The following is a 23,757-nucleotide window of genomic DNA, read 5'->3' as shown; positions in this document are numbered from 1 at the left end:
GAATGTCACATAAAAGCTTCAATGTTTTTCTATCATCTACACATTATATGAATTAACGTAATATATCACTTGCAGTGTTTTCAACAAAGTTATGAAGACTTCTGGAGTGGAACTAGCACCGACAGTTTGAAATGCAGTTGCTTTTTTTCCCACTGACAATAAAGTCTAATAGTTCCCTCTAGTGGTGAAATGTCTTTGTACATGGTAAAGGAACCTTTCATACTTGTTTCGATTTGAAGATCAATACTTACCCTGAGAATATTTCATATTTCTGCAGAACATGATGAATACTCCTAACTGCTATTTTATTTCTGAAAAGGCAGGATGAAAAGGAGATGCTGAGTATTCTCTTACAACTGCGAACAACAACTGGAGGATTCGATGTATTTGTTCTTAATTATTCATCAGATTTTAAAAGAGGAAGAATTTGGCAAATTTCCTCAGACCTTCTGTTCTAATCTAAGTTATAATGCAAAGTCCATTACAAATAGAAGGACTTCACATTTTTTCTTAAAAATCATTTTAAAAAAATGTTTTTGTGAGCAAAAGCAGTCTTCTACAAAGTTTTCCTTAGGTCACTTTCTTCTTAGTAAGAACTATTCTGTTTAAGATCATTGACTTCCTGCTGTTTGCTGAAAAATATATTTCAAAAAGATTAGGTCAGACTTATAGCTGACTAAAACTAACGATAGTTGGTAGTTATGGATTTACAAAATATTATATAAACCCACATTTTCAGGCTTCTTAAATAACCCTGGCTGGGCTGAATCTTTTGGCCTGAAACTGCAGTTCTGTCTCAAGGTCAGTGTTCTGGAAAGCTTAAACATAAGGTATGAATGTCATCGCTTGAGGCTCCCAATATACTTGACAAGAAAAAGGCATCTGTAGCCGATTCAGTTCTTGCGTGCCTTATGGCAGAGTCTGGCTCTTTCCAGTCACTACAAAGGAATCCTAGAGCAACTACTCTTAATGTAAAAGATTCAATTAAATGCCTGTTTTGATTGAGATAAGTCCAGAAATAGCACAGCCAGTCTGTTGTTTACCCATGTTTAATGGTTTATTTTATGGCTATGTGCTCTGGAGCAAAGGATTGAACTTTGGCAGGGGCTTTTGAGGGGAGAGAGGGAGGACAGTTTCAGGCTAACCATCATGTAATTACCTACTTTTATCACCTTTCTCTTTTTCAGTATTGGCACGGAATTCTAATCTATTGAAGCCTGACTTTATAACATTCATATAAAATTTACATCAGTAGACCAGCGGCCTTCTCAAACAACTTGGATAAAAATTATCTGGGTCTCGTGATTAAAATTTTACCCTCAGGTTTTGTCATATCTGTTGCAGTTACTAAAGGATTGGAATGCCCTGCTCCAGTGCAGTACAAATATGTTATCTACCTTTTGTGGATCTCTACTAAAATTATTACCATCTCTCAAATTATGAATTCATACTGTTGCTAAGACTTCTTTAATTGTTGATGCATTTGTGTTAGGTTAACTGATGCAGTTGGAAAAACAAGCAAACATTTTGGCAGAAGAGAGCTTGGGTATCTCAAATTTTTTCCCAGTTACATCTATTGGTTCTTCCTTTATAGTCATGGAGGGAAAGAAACACTTCTAGGGGATGTTTCATCTGAACTGCTTTATATAGTTGCATTAGGATGACAGGAATTGTGCCCTAAAAAGTCCTATTTCTCTCAATTGGCTGTAAAGGGAGTGAAGGGTGACTAGCTCAGATGTAAATAACTATATTCTGATGTCTAAAGTTAGGTAAGATGTATCTAAGCCCTATATCCTTAAGCCACCACAGCCACAACAGCATTATTAGTAAATGCTCAACATTTCTTTTTTTTGCCCTTTATTGTCTTATGGCTGGCCACATATTTTTCTTTGTATTTCTCTAGCTTTCCCTATTGATTTCCTGGGCTCTAAGCTTCTCATTTATATATTACATTCAGTGTCATGTTTTCCATATGTTACACTGGGGAGCAGTGGGAGGCTGGTTCTAAGAGCTCTTTCTATTTGCCAGTGAACCAGAGTAGGCTTTTAGCTAAAGATTTCCTCTTTCTTGGTGGAGTACTCTTTGCTTTTTAAGCATCTTTTTAGTTTCTGTGGTAGAACTCCCATTTTTCATTTGCTTTTTTATATCTGCTCCTCCCCAGTCAACTTCACTCACAATTCTCATCAACCATAGGAAATTAGCCATTTAGCAGCATCAGCTGCTGTGCAGAGGGTTCACCTTGCCTGTCTTGGACACCTATTTAGAATTTAGTAACTCACATTCTGGTGGTGCTTTGCCCTTTGCATTGACTATGGAGAGGATCTGGATGGGAAGAAATCTACCTTTTGGATAACTAACGTGAGGTGAGATGAAACATCCTAGGGCTCTAAGATAGGTGGCATGACTCGTCTTCTAGCAGTGTCTATTTCCCTCTGCTATCTGCAGAAGGAGTCCAGGGCAACTAGTTCTAAACTCTTGGTAGATGATTAAAATTACATGACATAAATCCCATCTATCATCTCCAGTTATCCCTCACCGACTCCAGGCCAGGAATTAATACAGCTCTATCCATCGTAGTGAGACCATAATTGAGTTACCCTGTATTGAGAGCAGTAATACTTTCTGTGTTAAAGGATCACAAGGAATAATTTTAGAAACTCTAATAAGTTGTGTGACCTCCATGCTACATTTCTGAAATTGAATTCTCCCATGGCAAGACAATTGCTCCCCCGCAGTCTGCCTCTCACTGCAGACAAGTCATAAGAAATAATTCTGGTCTATAAAGACTCTCCCTTCTTCCCACTCTGCTGTATTCTCTTCTTGTCTTTTGTGTTTTAGCACATTGACAATTAGTTTCTGAATTATCAGCATATACAGACCGGCTAGCAGTGTCTTTGTAGTACTACCACTACATCGTTCACTACTTTCACGTCTTCCCCTAAACAAATTTTATTTAAAGGTCTTTAGCATTCCAGTCATGTGAACTATCTCATCAGTTGCCAATAATGCTTGCATCAGTGAGATTTTCCAGTCTCTTCTTTGTAACCTAGACTTTTAAAGTTAGTACCTAATGACCAGAAAAATGCTGAGCAGTCCCTTGAAAATGAGGATGAAGTTGGAAACATAGGTAATAAACTTAGACAAGGATAGCAGGGGAATGTGAATGGGAGACAGGCACAGGCTGCAGTGAGTAGAAGTGAAAGAAACTGGGGAAGGGAGAACAGTAAAACATAAGCCTGTGTTCATTTTATACTACAGAGCCCATAGTGGAATGTGAGGTTCCTAAGTCTGAAAAATCCTCCACAGTCAGCAGATAATCTCGTCTTCCTCCAGCCACTGGGGAATCACAGTCTATGTTACTGTCAGTGTCCATTAACTCATGTGACAGAGACCTGTGCAAAAGATCTAAAGTACTGATCTTGATGTTGACTCTACGAGTAGCAGTAGAATCTCAGAAGGTTACTTTTTTTTTAACTCATTCTTTGAACTAAGCTATGAGATTTGTTTGTTGCTCAGTTTCCCATGGAACACCTTTCTCTTTCTCATGGCACCTCAAGTGCTTCCTCACGGGGTGCAGTAGCTGCTTAAATTTTTTAAGGCAGTAAGTATGGCAGCTGGAGAGGCAGCACCTAGATCCTGTTGCAGCTCTACACTGCAGCTACTCCTTCACTGTGTGACCTCATGGCTCAGATGTATTCAGCCATTGTGGGACCCAACATTTTGTTGTCTTCTACACTAGACAGGAAATGTCTTGGAAGTCCAAAGTGGAAGAGAGTTTTCTCATTGACATTCTATGTTATTCTGCAGGCTCTTCAGTGGTGTATGGTAGTTCCTACACCTCTAACACACTTGAGATCTGTTTTTACATGCTGAATTTGAGCTTTGGTGAGTTACCCATAGTAACAGAGGAATTCTATGGCTGAACTTTGAATCATACCAGGATTAAGGATTCTCACAGTAGTGTGGAGAAGAAAGTCAGCCCAGTGCAGTTGTTGTCATTTCCTGGTCTGCTTCTGAGAGAAGCTGTGTGCATGAAAGATTTGATCTTTCTACATAGGAAAAGAATGTTTTTCAACAGATTGTTTGCATAACTATACACAACCCCTCACTGAATTGCTGGAAAATCTAATTTCTATAGCCATACCCATTTTAATGAACTTCTCCTTTGTAATTATTCAATTATCCATCCTGCTGCTCAAGGAAACCAGCATAACAATGATTTAACACAGCACTGCAGCAATTAGCACTCACAAAACAACAAAGAAACACCTCACTACTCAAAGAGGGATCAAAGTATGAAATCAAAAGTAACTCATTACAATCGTCGTAACACCACTTCAGTTCTTACAGTAGCAATCACAATGTTTTGGTGGTTTTGACTTCTTTCCTTTTATACCTAAAAAGAAGCTACAGAGCATGCTTAGTCCATTTTCAGAAATATAGTAATTAAGAATTTCAAAGCCTTTTTGGTTTTCTCTTGAAAAGTAAGAGCTAATAGATCAGTTGCTGATTTACTGCAGCTTTTGTCTAGTCTAACTCCACTCACTTAAGTAAGTCTGGAGTTGAAAAAGGAACTATACACTGGCAGTTACACCTGTAGGTAGTTTAGTTGTCACTTTTAAAACTTAACTTAAACTCACTTTGCCTGCATATTGCCCAGGCAGCTGCAGATAGCTTGCTTTCCATTTGAATGGTTTTGCGATGTTTGGGGTTTTTTTCTCGGTACTTACTTCTTTTTTTTTCTTACTACTATTATATTACTAGCTGATGGCACAGGGGATTTTGACTACTTTTTAGATTATTGGCACCAGAGACATTCTTAACCATGCTTATTAGACCTTCAAGAGTGCTAATTTTCTCATACAAAGGGAGTGTTGAACTTTCATTAGTGTATTTCCCAAATGCTTTAATTTTCTGATACCATTTAGTATAATTATGTTTGCTTTTAATACACAAGTGTGGAAAATAATGTACATTGGGAAACAAACAACACAAAAGCTGTCATAAAAGCATAAAAGAACAGCTGATAAGAAAAACAGCAATGCAACATTGTTTTTAGAAGCAATAGAACACAAGGAGAGCTGACATATTGTGATGCTAACAACTTTAATTAATGATGTATAAAAGGTCAAGTATAAATGAGAAAGAGAAGATCTGTTAATAGAAAACATGTGCTAGTATACTAAAATTAGAAGTTTAGAAACGTGCAATACAAAAGCAGAGAATTCTGATGAAATGTTTGATTGGAATACATTCGTCGAGATTTTTTTCTCTCCTGAATGGAAAATGAGGCATACTTGTTGGAGATAACAAAAGGGAAATTTTGGCTATTGAGTCCAAATTACCAGTGTGAAATACATGTCCGCTTTATTTCTTCCTCATTCATATATGACAATTACCTTTAGAGTTCAGGACATGTTTGTTTAACCTAACAGTTAGTTTGAATCAATAGCCAAGTGGGAGTACCTTTTCAGTGGGGATTTAGTGGTCATGAAAGTGAATGGTCTGTTTCACAGCCATTAATTCTCTTACTTTTGCAGATGTGCCTAATAAACTCCAACTGGGAATGATGTTTCTTAGTAGCTAACTAGTGCAGTTCTTCAGTGCTGGAATGGCAAGTAATTTACCTGCAAAACACCTCCCTCCACAGCCTGCACTTGGATGTTGTGTTAGCTGATCAGCCCCCTCTCCAGCATGGCAAAGAGACCTTTAATAGTGGCATGCACAGCAAGGCAGAAGACCACTTGCAGCGAAGTTTGCTGAATCTGTGTGGGATTCTTCTTGCCTAACCTTAGCCATACCAAGCATGTAAATGAATAAGCTAGATTTCCTATGTGAAAGAGAGGTACCTTAAGAAGGTGATTCACCCTCTCCTCAAATAAGTGTTTTGGTGAAATTAATTGCTCTAAGAAAGCAGAATTGTCCTGCAGTGATGTCCTTCACCAGAGATGTTCCATTTGGCTGTGTTGGAATTTGTCTTGTCTAATATTAGCCATTTAAGCATTAGCTAATGTAAGCTAATCATCTGGGCTTCTTGGACTGAGAAGCACATCCAGTGTGCATGCTAAAATTGATGCCTGTTAGGGGTAGCATGAATCACTCTGTGGATGTGACTCTTTCTTTTTCCATGTGCTACAGAAGGAACCAACACAATTAGCTTCAGCTGGATTTCAGCTAAAATACAGCATAGGTGCAACTCGCTTACTTTTAGCCATGTAAAATCTGGGTGTCTGGTTTAAATGAGGACAATATTTTCACTTAGCCTATCTTTGCCATTTATTTTAGGTAACTTCTGGTCACTTACTGTTGAAAATACCACAGCAAACAGTCTTTCTTCCTGTGTTTGTCTGGGATAGAGGTGGTGACATTCAGAAAAGTCAAGGCAAAATAGTTGCTTTTAAATTTCAAATTAGCTTTTGTGTTGAGTTACTCCACTGATGGTTCTGCCAGCATTTTCCACTACAATCTCCTATATTTAGAAATACACAGCTCCATCAACAATGAAAGAATAGAACTTGGCCTTCTAGACAGTGACATTTTTCCATATGAGATAATTAAACAGATCCACATGGACAGTAAAGTTCCTTCTTTTTGGGCACTGGTGGTTTGAGAAGACATTTTATATCCCTTCCATTCAAAAAATGTTTTGTTTGTTTGACTGCATTGTAAATGGCTGATCTGTAATGAGTGTAGTAGTTTAATTTTCTTTCATTTTAATGAAAAACAGAAAAAATCCTTAAAAAACACAGAGAATTTATCAACTGTGCTCAAAAGTGAAAAGCAGACAGAATCTCTGATATTGTACCTCCCCCAAAGCAGTATAATCACAGTCATTTACTGTCCCAGAGCATGTAAAATATGGCAGGGACATTACAGAAGACAAAGCCACAATTGTTACCACAAAAATACTAAGATTTGTAGCCAGTAATCTCGGGAGAAGAAGAAAATGTGAAAGCTGAAGTTTTACATAGTATAAAGATTGTAATCTGCTGCCGTTCTTTAAACTGGAACAGTTTGATGGAACAAATCCCCAACTTTTCCGCTGGTTCCAGCATGCTCCTGAATTCTCTTCCAGTTGCAACTGCAGTCTTTTATTCCTGCTTGTGGTTGTGAATCCTGCTTTTGCAATAAAACTTCTGTCGCACTCACAACCCTTACTGAGTTCTGATCCCTTGTTTATGAACCACTGCTCTCGTGGTAGTTTTCACCCAGCGTATTTTTTTGCACAGATGGTAGACCATTCTGCTTTCCTTCTTTTATAATGATCACCAGGCTTTTTAAGAAAGCAGCAAAAATGCATTAGAAATGACGGCACTCACATAACATCATTGCCACTTGACACTGTAAGGACAAATCGCATCTTTTGGTCTGCAAAGAGTCTGCCAAGTGCAAGCTGCCTCACAACATTCTGCAGCAAATTTGGTTAGCACAGTTGAGAAAAATGATTGTCTGCACTGAAGTGATTGCTGTTTTCACTTTCTTTGTTATCATTCCCATATCTGTAGCTCTTTGACATGGCAAATCACTGCTAAGAGAGAAGCACGAAGTGTCTGTCAGCGGGTGGCCCAGCATCAAAACAGACCAATTAGCAATGTCCCCATCTGCTGCCTAGACTCATACTTGCTCCCTGCCTGTTCCCGGAGCCAAGATCTGAACTGGAAGCCATGGGTTTCATGCACAGCAGTGGTAGCCATTTTCTCCAATGCTATACATTGTCCGGAGAACTTCTTATAGGAGCTGGAGAATGGAAGTATTGTCAGCGCCTTTCTTACAGGAGCTAGGCCTCTTCACTTAAAACTTAATGCTGTTCAAGAGATCACTACAGACTAGTTGGGGTCCTTTTAAGACAGGAGGTTAGAGTTGGTGCCAAAAAGAGAGCTCTTACCCTTTCACACCCATACTGGGACAGAAACTGCCCTGCCTGGTGGAAGGAACCAATGTGCTTAATATCCTCTTCATTAGGTTAAAATCTTACACTAATCTGAGACTGATGAAAAATGTAAAGAGAGACTAATGAAAGCATGCTACAAAATTGATCCTGTATCTAGCAGGATACCAAATCTATAGAACTTCAGGTTTGTGATATAAGGCCATTAACTACTGGGTAAACTAAATGAAGTGAGAAGAAAATGTTTGCACACGTTGACATGAAAACAGAGTCTGTTAGATTGGGTCTGCATGCTAATCACAAAATTTATACCACTTTTATTGTCATAAGCTTCTTTGTGGCCCTCAGTTACCCCCTTTGGAAGTCCTGATCACACATGTGGCAATAGGGTTCTCAACCTGTGTTCTGTGATTTTACTTTCCAGAAGCCTCTCATTTTAAGGGCTGCGTGAAAGGCTTTCCACAGCAACTCCAGTGTTCCCAGTCCTTCCCAGCACAAGTCCAAGTGGAGTTGTATTGCCTGAAATTCCTCAGTGTGTGGCTGCTGCCAAAACTCATACTCCTGAGGGCTATATAAAAATCTTAACTTGGGGTCCGGGAGCAGAGATGGGGCTCTGCTGTGAGAGCTGCTGACTCTCTTTGCACTTCTGATTCAGGCATGGAGAAATTTATATCTGTGTCAAGATATGATTTCCATGATCTCTTGTACTTTTAAAGGCTAAAAGCACTCCATGAGGCATAGATAAACATGATCTTCATTGACAGGAGATGAAGCTGGACCCCAAGGAGCTGTAACTTACTCTGATGCAGGTTCCATTTGTAGCAATAAAAGCCCTGATAACCTGCATTTCCATCCTGTCCTGCTTATCTGTTTCTTACCAGGTGAAGACTATCATGACAAACACATATTTTATGATAAGCCAAACTGAAGGGGAGCACCTTCCTATGAATTTGTGTCTGGTGGGGCTGTCTGATGTCTAAGAAGAACTTTCGCTCATGCTTTTTCCTCCAAAGGAGCACTAACAGTCACTCTGCTTTTTGTGAAGCACTTGACAAAATTGGGTATTTCTGAGACTGTTTCCCCTTTGCCAGATGCTGTGACTGCACTAGTCTCTTTTTCTTAGGAAATTAGACTAAAATAGCTCTACAGCTGATTTTGCTTTTTCAAGCAAGTTATCCAGATACATTAAAAGCAACAACAACAACAACAACAAAATATTCTGTAGCAGTTCCTTTACTCAGTGAGTCCAGTTTGGCCTCAGGGGAGGTGCCAAGATTGCTTGGTGTACCGAAGAGTAGAACATGGCACAGTTCATCTAGTTTTCTGAGGCATAAGTCAGAGAGTTAAATCTTGCTCCTGATGTAAATCAGGAAAAATATTGAGCTCTGAGAAGGAAATTGACCCATAACTTCTCTATCTATCTGTATGTTTCTTCTGTCAGGGCTGTTTACATTTTCTTCTTTGTTTAATAGTAGAAAGAGGAGTGGGTGGAAGGGAAAAAACAGCATGGTTGGCTGTTCTTTTTCTAGCAGAAAATTAATTGGGAGGGATTGGAGAACCTCTCCTCTTCTCTCCGAGGAGTCTCATCACTGATTTGTCCTATGGGATGGCTGCATCTGGTTCTGCTTAGCTGTATCTGTCTTCAGTATCGACCCTTCATCCAGTTTCACATGTCTGCTGGAATGCTGCCTTTTCTCCCTTGCTTGCTCTTGCCATTTTTCTTTCTCCTACTACTCTTATTTCATTTTAGGCTTGTTTGCTTTATGGAAACCCCTGTAAATCATTCCAAGATCCATTGTCAGGAAATATGCTAGCTACAATCATGTTGGCTTGATTCTTTGGTGTTTTAATGCTACTTGCAGTAGCTATACTGTACAATCAAACCCTGACACTGATCAAAAGCAAAAGAGAGCCAGTAGATGGCACCATTTATTATATTATAGAAGATTCATAACCAAAGCCTGGAGGGTTTTTCCCCTTTAAACCTGGCTGTCAGTAAAACATAAATCAACCCTCCATTTTTAGAGATGTTACTTACAAGCTTAGTAGAGATCTCACTTTATATCCTTTCCCAGGGCTTCCTGGGAAGGATTCAGTGGCAATGCCTTAAATGGAAAAGCATTTTAGAAACAATAATGGAACTAGAGGTCAATAGGATACAGCCCAGGGGAGCTTTCTTCTGTTTGCTCTTAAAACATACCCCGTTGCTGCTTTACTTTCTTCATTCTATTAAATAACAGATTTACTTTGAGGCATATCTCCAAACCCAATAACTTTGGAAAAGATTCAGGCAATGGTCAATTACAAACATGGTTTAGCTCTTCTGTAATAATGAATAGTACTATTTTCTTACAACATATAGCAACTGTTATCTAGGGCTCTCGAAGTGCTTCAGAACACTAACAAAGTGCATGTTGCAACACCTCTGTCAGATAGGGAATATTAATTCCCCAGGAGTCCTGTTGACCTCGGTGGGTGCTTGCGTGGTTCTACGTGCCTGAGAAAGAGATACTCATGTGACTAAAGACTACAGAACCAGGAGTAAACAGTGTAATATATTTCATGCCACTTCTTCCCAAAAGAAAAAAAGAGAAAAGAAAGTCGTTTTGCCTTTCAGGAGTTAGCCTCTGCAGCATTTTTGGTAGGGGATCAGACTGCTTGCTTGTAGGTTAGCTACAAGTTTCCAATTGGTAGTGCATGCACTGTGTGTGCTTCAAAAACAGATTTAGTGACTTCAGCGTCATTTACTATTAAACCTTAAAAGCAGTTGCTCTTTCTAATCTCCTGCTGCACAGCCAATGTAATTTTAATACTGTGTGCTGTGGAAAAGGAAAGAAATGCAATGCTGAAACATTTAACAGGATATATTTTTCCGTCTTTATTTTAAGTAATGAAAACTGTCTGCAAAAAGCTAGTAAGTGTTTCCAGTCAATGATAGTTTCCTGGCATCAAAAGATTTAGAAAATGAAATGAAATATCCAGCGGGAAAAAAACACCAAGAGGAGAGGACAAAGAAAAAGAGAACAACTTGGATTTTCTATATTTATCTGTGTGTTGTGTGTATCCACTTCACTGGGCTGTCAATTTTAATTGGACTGCAACCTACTGTAGTTGGGTTCACACTGGTTCAATTAAAAAATCCTGTTGTTTCTTTTTTTCCATATTACCCACAAATAGGAGTATTGTAGGAGTAATAATGTTAACCCCCGTGTCCTGGCAGAATGCCAGCTCAGGTAATTATATTCTGCCTATGGAAATTTCAGTTGCCGTTTCAGCTGAATGCATTAGTCTTTATTTTCCATTCCCGATCATCATGTTATATTAGCACTGCTGCATATTGCTAAAGAGCCACCCCAGATGTGGCTGCATTTTAGTGATCACTGAACTAAGTAGGAAAACATCAGGATCTCTCCTCCTAGTAAAATTCTAGACTATTTACAACATCAAAGTGCAATGTTGGGGGTGAGAGTTGCTTTAATTAAGGGTTACTTGATGAAAGTATGCATGGAAAGTATGGATGGACTGTATAGATAGTTAACAGTTTGTGGAAACTTTGCATAGTGGTGTGGTTATGACAAAGAACAGTGGAAGGATTTTGTATTCTCACTCAGGAAGATCTTCACAAGCAAGGTAGGTCAGGCTGAGTCTTTGACTTAAAGAATGGTATCGTTTGGGAATAATAATCCTTTAACAGCCTATCTGATAGGTTTGCACAAGGACTACTCATCACCTAAGGCAAAAAGATGAGGGGCAGTTGCTGAAAAAATGGTGATAGTGCCCTCAGAGAAGAGTGGCTGGAAATGGTAATTTTGTACATAATTTTCTTCATAGCTGTCGTTATGAATGGTTTAAAAAAAAAAGACACACACCCACCCCCAAAAAAAGAAGAAAAAATTAGGACTAGCCTACTGGAATGGGTTCTTCCAGAATATTTACTTTTGTCTGTTTTGAAAATTGCCTGTGGTGGTGTTGAAAAAACAGACATTTGTCTACAAAATAATCAGTAGCAACTTAACTCAGCATTTATTGACATTAACATGAGAAAGGTTGAGCAACTCTGTGCTTTCAATGTCATGTGTGTCGTCCCCCCCCCCCAATGGGGCAATAATATCTGGATAGCCCATGTAAGAGTTAAGAACAAGGATAATGCTTGCTTTCAGTGACTTCTAAATAAAAATGAAACTTGTGTTACAAAATGAGCAGAAGTACAATGGGCATTCAGGAAATCAGCAGCACAGAGACAGCATAAAGGTCTAAACACCAATCTTCTCTTTTCAAAAGATCTCTGAAACCAGGGAGGTGTGTGCTGACCCATATGGCGGGGAGGTATCTAATTCTCACAGACTTTTGATGATGACTTGGCACCTACCTGTCACTTGTGCCGTGGGGACATCTCCAGCTTACAAATGTTGTTAGCTTTTGCTTCGTTAAGGTGGAAACTGAAACTGCATTTTAGAATTTGTCAATGTGCTATTTAGCTTGTATTATCCACACTGTCTCTCTATCTGTCTGAGCTTTACTGAGCATACATAGTGTTGCCTTGTAAACCATCTTCATATTTTCTCCTTTGGGTTTATAAAGACCTTGTTCAGCAGACTGTTCCTCATCTAAGTAAGAGTGATTATTTTGATGACCCTACTGGAGTTAACCAGCATTTCAGTGGAACTGGCCACATGGCAGGGAATCACTTATGTGACCAAGGATGTGAGATTTGGCCCAAATCTCCTGCTTCCGATACGTGGTGGTTTTAAATTCTCCCAAATTTTATTTTTCAGATTTAGGGGCGGAACACAGCTGTTTTCATTTTCTGGTGGTGATTGGAAGATGAAAGACGAGCTTCGGGGCTGGTGACAGTTCTCAGGACTGACAGCATTAGCTTATGTATCCAATCATACAGTAACGATGCAATCCGTTAGCTTACGGTACACGGGGAGCTGTCAGGTCTGTAGCAATCCAATTAAGTTACATGGTTTCTAAAGCTAGATGATTTGAGGAAGCTTAAAACAGAGTTAACACTGTGCTGGCTCAACGGCTGTGTCAATTATCTGGTTGGATGTGCTTGTAGCTCTGGCTGCTGAAGCGTGGGGACTTTTTTTTTTCTTTTTTCCCTAGAGCAAGACCAGGGAGAACACATTTAAGAGTTAATTATTACCTAGCTTTATTATTATTTATTAAATGAGAATCCTTATATATATTTGAAAAAGTTGGTTATATCAGTCGGGGAAAAAAATCCAACAGAATAAATGGATTGCATAATGCATTTTTCAGGCTTTTTGCTGAAACTGAAATATTAAAGTTCCTTTATAGTAGCTGAAGGGGTATTAATTTGTGTGGAGGTCACTGTTTGACCTTTGCTGTGGGAAGCCTATGTGGTTCTTGTCAAAATCTTTTCCTTCTAACCTTTAGTTTCAGATATCTGCCTGCATTTCTGGTTGTGCTATTCCTATTATCTTTGTATCTGAAATGCGTGAGACAGAACAGGAAAGCAGCTCTGCGGCATAGCTATCTTTTTTTACAACTTCTCTCTTTGTGGCAAGTTAATCAAAAGCCCTGTGTGAAGTCTCCTCTGAGCTCAGCCCCCCATCCTTCCAAGGTGTTCAAGAACTTGCAGTCAGGTAACCCTATCACGCTCTTACTGCAGGTTCCTCACAGGTGCATGTGCTTCACTCTGTGTTTAGTAATTTGTACAAGGAGCTGCCTTACATGCTTTGTGGGAAACACAGGCAAGATTACCTTACTTCTCAGAACTCTGCTTCTTTTTAGTCAGAGGGGTTGTCCACTCACCCAAAGTAATCTAGCTCCCCCTTGCTGAAAAGCCTGAGGAAAGAGAAGGGTCAGTCATTGTACGCTAACAGCACCTGGCCTTCTTCATCTTATCTGGAAATTAGAGTTAATGTCCAGTCCTCCAAAAATACTCTGCTGCCAATCCCAAGAAGCAAAATCACAGTTGTGGCAAAATTGATGATAAAATTAACACTGATTTCACTGGGACCAGGGACCACGATTTCAGCCCAGATACACAGAGCTAAGAAATTACCAGTTTGATCTCATCTGCCACTTCAGAGAAGGAAGCAGGAGAGCTGGCTGCATCTGTACAGGAGTGAAGACAATGCAGCTTGTCAGGTGCTATGTTTCAGGAAAGGTGAATTGCAAGAAGGAAGGTAAATTTACAAAATAAAGCCAAAGAGGGAGGAACCGTGTGGCTGCACATCTGCTTTGGAGATCCCCAAGCGCAACCCAGCCCTGCAAAGGTTCCTCAGAATTTAACGCTACCAGAGTTGATAGAACTATTTAATTTTTATACCATGTAATGGAGAACACATCTTACTCTTGTATGCCATATTGGACTCTGATGGAAAATGAAATATTTGTCTCGACAGTTGAGTTGGCATGAGCATTCCTATCAGCTCATGTCTTGCAGTAAATGCTAAGTTCAGTGGTTAGCCAAGTCTGGCCTTCTGTGAAGAATACACCAAAATTGGTGCTAATATTGGTGGTTGTTTTTTGCAATGGCTTTTAAAGAGGTGAAACATAGATTGCTTCTTGCTCAATTGCTCCATCCACCTTTTTGATATAAAGATATTTATCAATACATATTGATATTTTTCTTCCTGGCATTCTGTTTGCAGGCCAGCAAAGCTGACCCATGAAGACAGACACATTCATGTCTTCCAGGACAGAAATTACACTCTCAGTACAAATTCAAGTCTGCCGTGAACTCGAGCACACCATTGTATGTAGAAGGGAAGGGTTGAAAAAGAAATGAACAAAAATGGCCCATCTGCAGTCACTGGCAAAACTCCCGAGAGAAAGCCAGGAAGAAGAAAGGGAACCAGGAGAATTTTTAAATGCACATTTTCCCCTTTTATCATGTTTCTAATCCCATTTTCCTGGCTTCTTTTTGTCTTGCTTTGTTGTTGTTTGTCTCTAGCATGTACATTCTCGAGGCCTTATAACACTTCATCGTAAGGGGGAACCTGAAGAGTGTATTTTGCCTGCTAATGAATAACCTGAATTTTTTTCATCACCGAAGCCAATCAGAGGCGGGAGATTACTGTCTACGGAGGACTGAGATTTGCATATTAACAGCGCAGTTATTGAAGAATAGCTGTCTTGTATTTAGACCAAACTGTGCCCTCCGATTCGCCAATACCGGCTGCCAGCCAATGCAGATGAGGGATTCAAAGGTCAGATGATTTTTTTTTTTTAAGAGAGAACCGTACAGTGCTAACATAAATCAGATAGTGAAACCCGTGTGCAGGAAGCTGAGTAAGCGGAGCGAACCTGCTTGGCTCTGGCTCTGTAGTGGCACGGCTGCTGTGCCCTCTCGTTGGCTCCGACGAGTCTATCCCTACGTAAATGTATCATATTGTGTATATTAATGTTTCGGCTTTACAGTTCTATTTCCATTAGGAGAAGATTGCCTGTGAGCCTCTTAGTGGATAAATAGGACTTTCCAGCTTTCAAATATTCTCTTAAAGCTTGCAGGATCCACAGAAGAAGGAATTACACACGACTATTTTTGAAGCTTTAAAAGGTCCAGAGGGCCTAATTGTGCTCTCAGATATGTCAGCGCAGCTCCGATTGAAGTCTTGGGATATAATGCATGCTTATGCGACAGCTAAAATGAGTCCTTTCTTAAATTAAAAAAAAAATCCTTCAGTTATTAAAAAATTAGACTGTAAAGTCTTCAGGGTCAAGCCAGCAACTTCCCAAGAGCTATTCAGAATGCAACAAAGTGAGGTCTTGGCTGGAACCAGGCGCTGTACCGACCTACAAATCTCAAATATATGCTGAAAGTGTTAGTGAAAATCACGCAAAGAAGGTAACACCTTCTTCTGCAGATTTGTGCATGCGTGTTTGTGTGCACGCACTTGTCCAGACAGTTCTGTGGGAGGGAAGGAGAGAACAACCCTAAATTGCCATAATGAAATAACCTTATCAAGTGTTTTCACACCTCAGTCAGTTACGTTAAACAAGACCAACATTGGCAGAGATATTTTCTTTTACCTCTGTTTCCTATCAGCTGAGGCTTACACGACAGTTAAGAGGAACGTGTTTAAACTGTGTTGTGTTGTTGTATGTGTGTCTGTGTGTTTCTAAGTACCATAGGAGAAAGAGATGAAGAAGCAAATTTAACACAGATAAAGGCAACAAACTTAAGAAATATATTCAGACACTGGAGTTTGTGTGATCTTTTTAACTAGTCTTTGATTTCTCAAGCTAATTTACCCTACAGGTGAAGTATGAGTTGTGGATGAACTCCCCTGCAAGTTTTCTGCGTGCTTTTTAAAAGGTGCTTGCTTAAGAATGAACAGGCTTAGGGCCTGTGCTTTAAAAGACTGAAAAGATGTGTTTTACTGTAAATAATATAGAAGAGGATGCCCAAGTTATAATTACGTCTTACTTTCATCAGGGCTGCATTTAACAGAAATGCCTCCAGCAACTTTTCCTTTATTCAGCTATCTGTATTGCCACTAAAAAGCAAAGCAAGGACCAGTGAGGAAATAAGTAATCCACATCTGCACAGCTGGGCCAAGAGTGGCTCCTGCTCCTCAGCAAAGGTAGCTAACCCTTACCTAAACCAGTGCGTTAATTTCCATGTTTTGTCCTCCGCATGTGTGTCCTTGTATTACTCGGTATAATTTGTGTCAGTATTATTTGTTGTCACTTCTCAAACTGAAGCTGTGACACTAACCCTGCCAGCCAAGGGAAAAAAGCTACACACAGAGGCAACACAAGCCAGTATTGTTTAAATCAGATGAGCCCAGTGGTGTGGAAATTGCTTCTGTTGCATAAGTGTGCTTGCTGGTAAACCCAAACCGATGGGCTGGTGAGCATATATAATTAGCCCAATACCTGTGGATGTAATTCAGTACCGCTTTGGTGAAAGAAGTACTGTGGAAAAAAGAGAGGCAGGAGATTTTTCTATCAGATTTTCTTCCTACCACTAGAAATCATAGCTGCCACGTGCAATATTTAATATCTGATGTTAGTTTCCACCTTTCAGCCACAGCCACTTTTCACTTACCAACTAATCATCACCTAGAAGTGTGCTGAAACGTATTATAAATGGGCATATAAAGGTTTTCTCCAGCACTAAATCACAACTGTCTTTTACAGCAGCCCTGAAGGGTAATTCAGGCCAGGAGAAGAACAGGCTTTTCCCATTCAAATAGCGGGAAGAGTTCAGATTAGCAAGCACTTTCTGCGGGAGCCAAGATGCAGCCACAAAAGCCTTCGTGAACTCTCTGCTCAGACGAGGTGTTCGGCAGCATCTCTAGGAGCGGCGCTTGGCTTTGGGGAAGCACTTGCTGCTGCCAGCCCCTCTGTGCCTAGCGCCTTGCCCTGTGAAGAGCTGTCCTTGGCCACCTGCCCCACGGCTTCGCGGAGGAAAGGTGAGGTCAGGTGCTCTTGCCACACTTGAGGGTTGTCTCCTGCCTGGGAGATGAATAAGCAAAAAAATCAGAACCTGTAGCAAGGGTTTCCCCTGAGGGGTGCTGGTTTTAAGCCACGGCTAACTGGGAGGTGTGAGCCTCTGCAGATAAGACATGCAACTACTTCTCACGGGAGGATTTCCAGAGGAAGCACCAATCCCATCGAATGGGGTGTACCTCCCAAAGCTGCACAGGGTGCTGTGAACGGCGGCCGGGTGTGTTTGTGGGGAGGCCTCGGGGAAAACTTGCGGCAGGATGCTCTGCCAGGGGTGCCTGGAGTACTGCCGGCTGGTAGGGCGTCCCCCACCGCCGGCGCCCGCTCCAGGGGCCGCACCCGGGCGGGAGTGGGGGGCCCGGCCCGGCTGCCGCCTCCTCGGCGGGGCCGCTGCCCCCGGGGCGCCGTGACGCCCCGCGGCTGCTCCCGCCGCCGGGCTGTGCGCTCCCCGCCCTCCTCACCGCCCCTCTCCCCCTTCCTCCTCCTCCTCGTCCTCCGGGAGCCTTGCCTCCCCTGCACACCTGCCTTGCCATTTGTCGGCGGCTTTGCTAGGAGGGGAGAATTTTCCCTCGGTCCCTTGCAGCATCCCTCCCCGGCACACACACACACTCACTCGCTCGCACACACGCTCGCACGCACGCACACACACACACACGCACAGAGACCGAGGCACCGCGCTGCCTGTGCATCGGCGGCCGCCGCCTCTCCGGCACCCCGCGCCACCGGCCCCGCGCTCCCCGCCGCCGCGGGGCGTCCTCCGCCTGCTGCAGCGCCGCCGGACCCGGCAGCCGCCGAAGGGGGGCGGCGGCGGCGGCGGCTCTCGCTGCTCCGCGGCCCCGCACCGGCAGCCGGTAGGTACGGCGGTCCCGCGGCGGCAGCCCGCCCCGGGCGGCTCCCGGCGGGGGAGGCCGGGGAGGTGCTGCGGAGGGACGGGGAGGGAGGGGAGGGCGGCGGGAGCAGGGCGAGACGCGCTGCCCCGGCCCCGCCGCAGCCCCGCCGCCGGCGCCCGCCTCGCCCGGCTCCGGCTCCGGCTCCGGCTCCGCTCCCCCGGCGCCGCGGGGCCGTGCGCCGCCCCCGCCTCTGCCCGCCGCACCCCCGGGCACTGGCTCTCCCCGGTGAGTCAGAAAGTTTGCTCTCCTGGGCGCCCGGTTTTTGTTGTTGTTTGGGGTCCGCCTGTTTAGGGTGGGTTTTTATGTTCCCATTCCCGCTAGCGGGATATTTATTTATTTATTTTGGTTTTCGTCTCCCCCCCCCCCCCTTTTTTTTTTTTTTTTTTTTTTTTTTTAATTGCAGTTGCTGCTGCAGCGGCGGGGGGGACGGGGCTCCCGCACCCGCCGCTGCCCCCGCCGGGGAGAGCCCCGCCGCGCCGGGCACCCTCCCCCGGCGCACAGGCGCGGGCCGGCGGGCAGCGCACCCTGGGCAGGCAGGGTCGGACCCCGGGGTCCCTCCCGCTTTGCAGACCCCGCTCTCCCCCCGAGAGTTAGGTGGCTGCGGCTGCGAGGACCCCGGCAGCAGCCCCCCTGCAGTTTGCAGAACAGTTTTTGGTGGCAGCTCAGGAGGTGACTGTCCCATCCCTCTCCTCCTCTTTCTCCCCCTTCCTTGAGTGAGTGCTTTAAAACAGGTTTCAGCGAAGCTGTAGGTGACAGGATCTCGGTGTGTGACCGGTGAGGGACAGGGGAACCGCTGGGGACCGTTTTGTAACTAGCAATGTTGTTGTAGTGGGTTACCAGCTGGGGAATAGCCGTATCCTACCCTGGCGAGGAGTGGGATTGGTTGTGGGTCGTGTCCATCTCTCCTTGCTTTGATCTAATCGCTGGAAGTAGCTTGCTGTTGTCTGGGGTGGAAGAAGCTCTCTTGCATTTTACTCTTTTGTTCTTTAATTCTAAATGTGTTTTTGGTGAGGGCTCCTGGTTTCTGAAAGGAAGGTTGGAGGCTGAATAAATCCATCTCTGGGCAGGAGAGACAAGAAGCTCTCAGGTCCTTCCCATGAATTGTGTATTTTCTATGTTGCGTGTTATTACTTTTTTTTTTTTTATCACTGGAAGTTCTGCTGTAATGTGTCAAAAGCTTTGATGTCTTTTGCAATGTACCTCATTCATTTTTTTTCTCAAATTTCAAATGGAGTGATAAAATGCATAGACATTAATAAATAAGTTGAAAGGACTTTGAAATAGTGCATGTTGTGAAATTGTAGGTATACATAAAAGAGTAATAACTACTGTGCAGGTTTTATTGAAAACCTTTTTCTCTATGGCTTTGTGCCGAACTCTCTTCATCTAGCTCTCAGCTTTCAAGTATGATTGGTTTTTGCTGTTGAGGTCTTCTGTTATGTTGTGGGGATGCCTTGATAGGCACCCACATTTGTCTGGTTTTAATAATCTTTTAATCTCTCATTTTACAAAGACTTGCTGCTGTAAAAATACGTGAAATTTGCTATTGTGGCTTTCAATTTTAGATCTCTTTTCCTGATGCTTTTATTTACTTATCTACATATCTATGTATTTGATTATTTATTTATTTATGTTACAACTGAAGGGGGGAGGGGGAGGAGGAGAGTAGGGGATTGTCTCCGACTCTTCTATCTGTCCGAATGTGCAAAAAATTGATTACATAAAGAAATTAAGGCACCAAAACAACCCTGAGCTGAATTCTAAGAACAGAAATGACTCCAGCGTGCGTGCTTGCCCACACCAGGCGTTCTGCAGCATGTGATATTTACAGAACTTGCAGCGTACAGTAGCTCTCCAGTAGTAAGAGAACGTTTTGTATCCTCAGAAGCAAGAGAGTCTTTGACAAGTCGGCAAAACTACAGATACAGTCATGGAACGCTGATACACGTGTGAATGCGTGCATATATAAATATCACCAGACCGCTTAAGTTCATTTTTCCTCAGGATAGTTTGTCTTCCTCAACCTGGAATATATACATCCTTTTCCCTGAATTTTGGAGCATTTTTTACTGTTCCTCTCTGTGTGCGCCTGTTTTAATGTTAGTCTTAATCTCTCTGTAAAAGATAAAATAATCCGTTAATAGATTTCGAAGACTCTATTGCCAGGCAAACCAGGCAATAGATCATGAAATCAGACAATAGTATTTTGTTTCCTAGCAACCCCCTACTGCGAACAGAAAACAAAACGATGCTGGATGCTTCCACATCATGATAGCTGTATGTCGAAACCCCCAAGTAGTAGGTACAGAACTACTAATTGTGCAGTGAGATTTGCTCCTATTTGTTTCAGCTCCTTTGTTAATGTTTTCCTTTTGTGAGAAAAGGATTAACTGGGGTAAGTGCAGTTAAATGGTTAAAATCTCACTCTGCTCTCCTAGCTTGATAACAGTGTCTGTTAAAATGAAGAGGGCACAAAATTAAGTAGTAGCTGTAGAATTTTTGCCAATAAGAGTGATCTGAAATACCCTGTTCTTACTGCTGGACTAATTCTAAACATATGCTATTATAGACCCTTGAAAATCAGATTTATCATCTCCTGTATCCAGTATGCAATATCTTTTTGGACTTTGTCTCACTAGTCATCCTTTAGCTTTGTGTTTTAAAACTATGTTTGGTAGAATGCCTTAAAAGAAAAATCCTTTGCTGCTCACAGGAATGGGAAGTAAAATCCTGAGTGCTGCTTTGCCATGTTTATGTTCTTGGCACCCAATTCACCCCTTCAAAAGAGCTAGAGCTATCACAGTGCAGCAGGATCGGGTCCTAAGCCATGATCTTTCTAAAAGTGCTTTTGATAATGCAGTAATTCCCTTAGTTAAAGCGTCTGAGCATTGAAATGGCATCTCGACCCTGGACCAATCTTTGTGGATGTACTTTGTGCACTGCCATCTATTTGAAAAAATCCATTAGTGCAGGCTGCGGATCTAACCTGGTATCTGTGCTTGCTGCCTATCTGGTTGAAGCCTTCCCGCAGGTGTTAGTGCTTAGAAGGCTGCTGGAGATGCTGAACTGCAGTAGGAAAGGAGGTGAGTAGGCACAGATAAGTAGTTGTATGTACAATGTAGCAGAGGAGTTTCTATGCTTTTGCCTCTTTGCCACCTTTCCCTCCTTTATAGGAGAAAGCGGCAAAAAGTTGTTCACAGAGTTTTACCTACAAGTCTTCGCTATCCAGCAGTATTTACAGCGGTCACACTGTAAGTAAACACAGTGGTAGTTTTCCTATTGGTTGCACCAGTGAATCTTGACAGTCAAGGTATTATTTCCATCTGGGAAACTATAAAATCACAAGAAAAATTTGCTGTGGGGAAGACAGCGAACTTAATCATGTATACATTATTAAACGACAGTATTTGTGCTAGGCATGGGAACGGCATTCTCTGAGTGACTTTGGGGTTCACGGCGTTATTTAACAGACCCAATATGCAGTCATGTACAATTTATTTATATTGCCTATAGGTATTTTTCTGCTTCATCTCAAGTACTGAGGTACAAGTGTGTTAACAACAGATGCCACTTCAATAAAAAAGGTGGAAGTGGAATGGTCAGAGAATATTATAATTCTGATAAATATCAATGAGCAGCTACTTTCTTGTCTATATTTGAAATCACACATTTTAGTGCCATAGCATGTGTGGATGGTTTAGTTTAGAACATGTTAATTGAATTTTGGAAGGCTTTATGGATTGAGAGGAAGTAGTCATTTTCCAATTTTTCTTCTCCGTTTCTTTCTCAGATGGCACTCCTCCCAAACCTCGAATCTTACAATTAGGTAGTCCGCAGAGTAAGCTTGGTATGGCTGCCTAATTGCAGTCCCCACTTAGCCTCTGCCTGAGTTTACCAGGCAGCAGAATGAAGGAAGGCAAAGAAAACAAAAAGTACAAACAAAAAACAAGGGGGAGAGAAAGGTCGTGAAGTATTCTGTGTGTAAACAATGGAAGATATTTGGAAGTGATTTTAAATACTCTCCATGAAACTCCCGTTATGCCAACTGCATTTGTTGCTGGTGATGAATGTAAAATCTTACATCTGCTGTCATGTGGGTTGACGACTGTTGGAAATAGTCAACCCATGACCAAAGCCAAAGACTAGTACCTTCTTCCCCCTTCTCCCCGCTAAAAATCCATCTTTTGTGGAACAGTGAGTTAAGTCCATTGCATTTAAAGGCATTTGGAAGATATGAATTAAGAAATGGACAGCTTTGTTCTCTCTCTTCAACTGCGCAATGGTGGTACTGGCTAATGAGCTAACGGGGAACGTGCTGCATATCTTACTGAGATACACGTGCTTTTTCAAATATTTCACAGGGCTTTTTTTGTTTTCAAGAGGGAACTGCAGTAACAAGAATGTAGAGTTACCTACTGCATGTTTAAATCCTATAGACTTAATGATTACTGTACTGTTGCATATTTACTTAGATATTTATTTCCTGTTCTTATTTTAAGAAAGGAACAAAAGCATGATGTCAGTTTTGGACTCTCTTGAAGCTTCATTTTTAAATCCTGTAACATAAAAGCATTAAGCTGTCAATTCTTGCCAAATATGGAAAATAAACCATCCAAGTGATTACAGAAACTAAGGATTTGGTTCAGAAAAGCACTGACTTGCATGCCTAACTTCTTTTTTTTAAATGTATGCTTAAGCTCATCTCTGCTTGCCGGGATCAACTGGATTTAAGCATGTGGTTAAAGTTAGGCATGTAATTAAAGGCTTTGTTGAATAGGGGCCTCAAGCAAAACCTATAACCTTTGAAACTAACATCTTTGCTTTCGAGTAAACAGAACTTAAGGAGAATTCCTACAGGATGGTAGAGTGAAGGGAACAAATCTGGGGAAAAGGCAAGTTCACAGGGGTCTCAAATCAGGAATCGGGTAATAAGCGATGCTGGAAGGGATCTAGAATTAAGACCCAGCAGGAATTAATACATGAGTCTGCAGTGTGACTTGATTACAAAACAGTACGGTTTGTGGTTGAGCTGACAAGAAAAAGGTACCATGTCTGTGAACAAAGAGGTGGGATTCCCTTTTTATAAGAATCTGCCATGAACACATCTGAAAACTCTGAATATTGTATCAACAGGAAGATATTTACAATTTGAATGAAGCTTAGAGAAGAGCAACAAAATACTTGAGGGTCTGGAGGAACTAGATGAGGAGAAATATTAAAAAATAGACATATTTCAAGGCTGGCACTGAGTATGAGGAGATAGGTTACCTACATGTAGATATTTGCAATGTATTGTGGTCAAAGGAATCTGGTTTTTTTGGTGCATTATGTGGGAGAGTACCTAGGAATAAATGGAGAAATCAAGGAAATAAAAGTTTAAGCTGCATTCTGGGCAAAAACTTAATGACAGAATAATGTATTGGAGCCTATATTAGTCCAGGTGTAGTGAGAGCCCCCCCACCCCTCTTCAGATGTTTAAAATAAGAGTAGGCAAGTCACTAGCAAATGTACTGGAGGAGGCAATTCTGCATTTTTAAGGAGATGGAG

The 23,757-nt window shown here is 41.8% G+C and overlaps 1 protein-coding gene across 6 annotated transcripts in view; it reads left to right on the top strand.

Moving 5' to 3' along the window:
* ENOX1 (ecto-NOX disulfide-thiol exchanger 1) overlaps positions 1-23,757 on the top strand; it is a 397,458-nt gene that overhangs the window by 1,230 nt on the left and 372,471 nt on the right. For 3 of the 6 annotated variants that reach the window (XM_075489137.1, XM_075489072.1, XM_075489107.1), the window contains exon 1: positions 17,828-18,171. The exons of 1 other annotated variant lie outside the window; for it this stretch is intronic. The gene's annotated coding sequence lies outside the window, so the exon portion shown is untranslated. Of the gene's footprint in view, positions 1-17,827; positions 18,172-18,264; positions 18,436-23,757 lie in introns of those variants that run through there. 2 more of the 6 variants (XM_075489083.1, XM_075489117.1) reach the window with 1 other exon arrangement.

This window comes from Mycteria americana, chromosome 1 (genome assembly GCF_035582795.1).
Source record: "Mycteria americana isolate JAX WOST 10 ecotype Jacksonville Zoo and Gardens chromosome 1, USCA_MyAme_1.0, whole genome shotgun sequence".
Lineage (NCBI taxonomy): Eukaryota > Metazoa > Chordata > Aves > Ciconiiformes > Ciconiidae > Mycteria > Mycteria americana.
The sequence above is the reverse complement of the archived record's forward strand: the minus strand, read 5'-3'. Positions and strand labels throughout refer to the sequence as shown.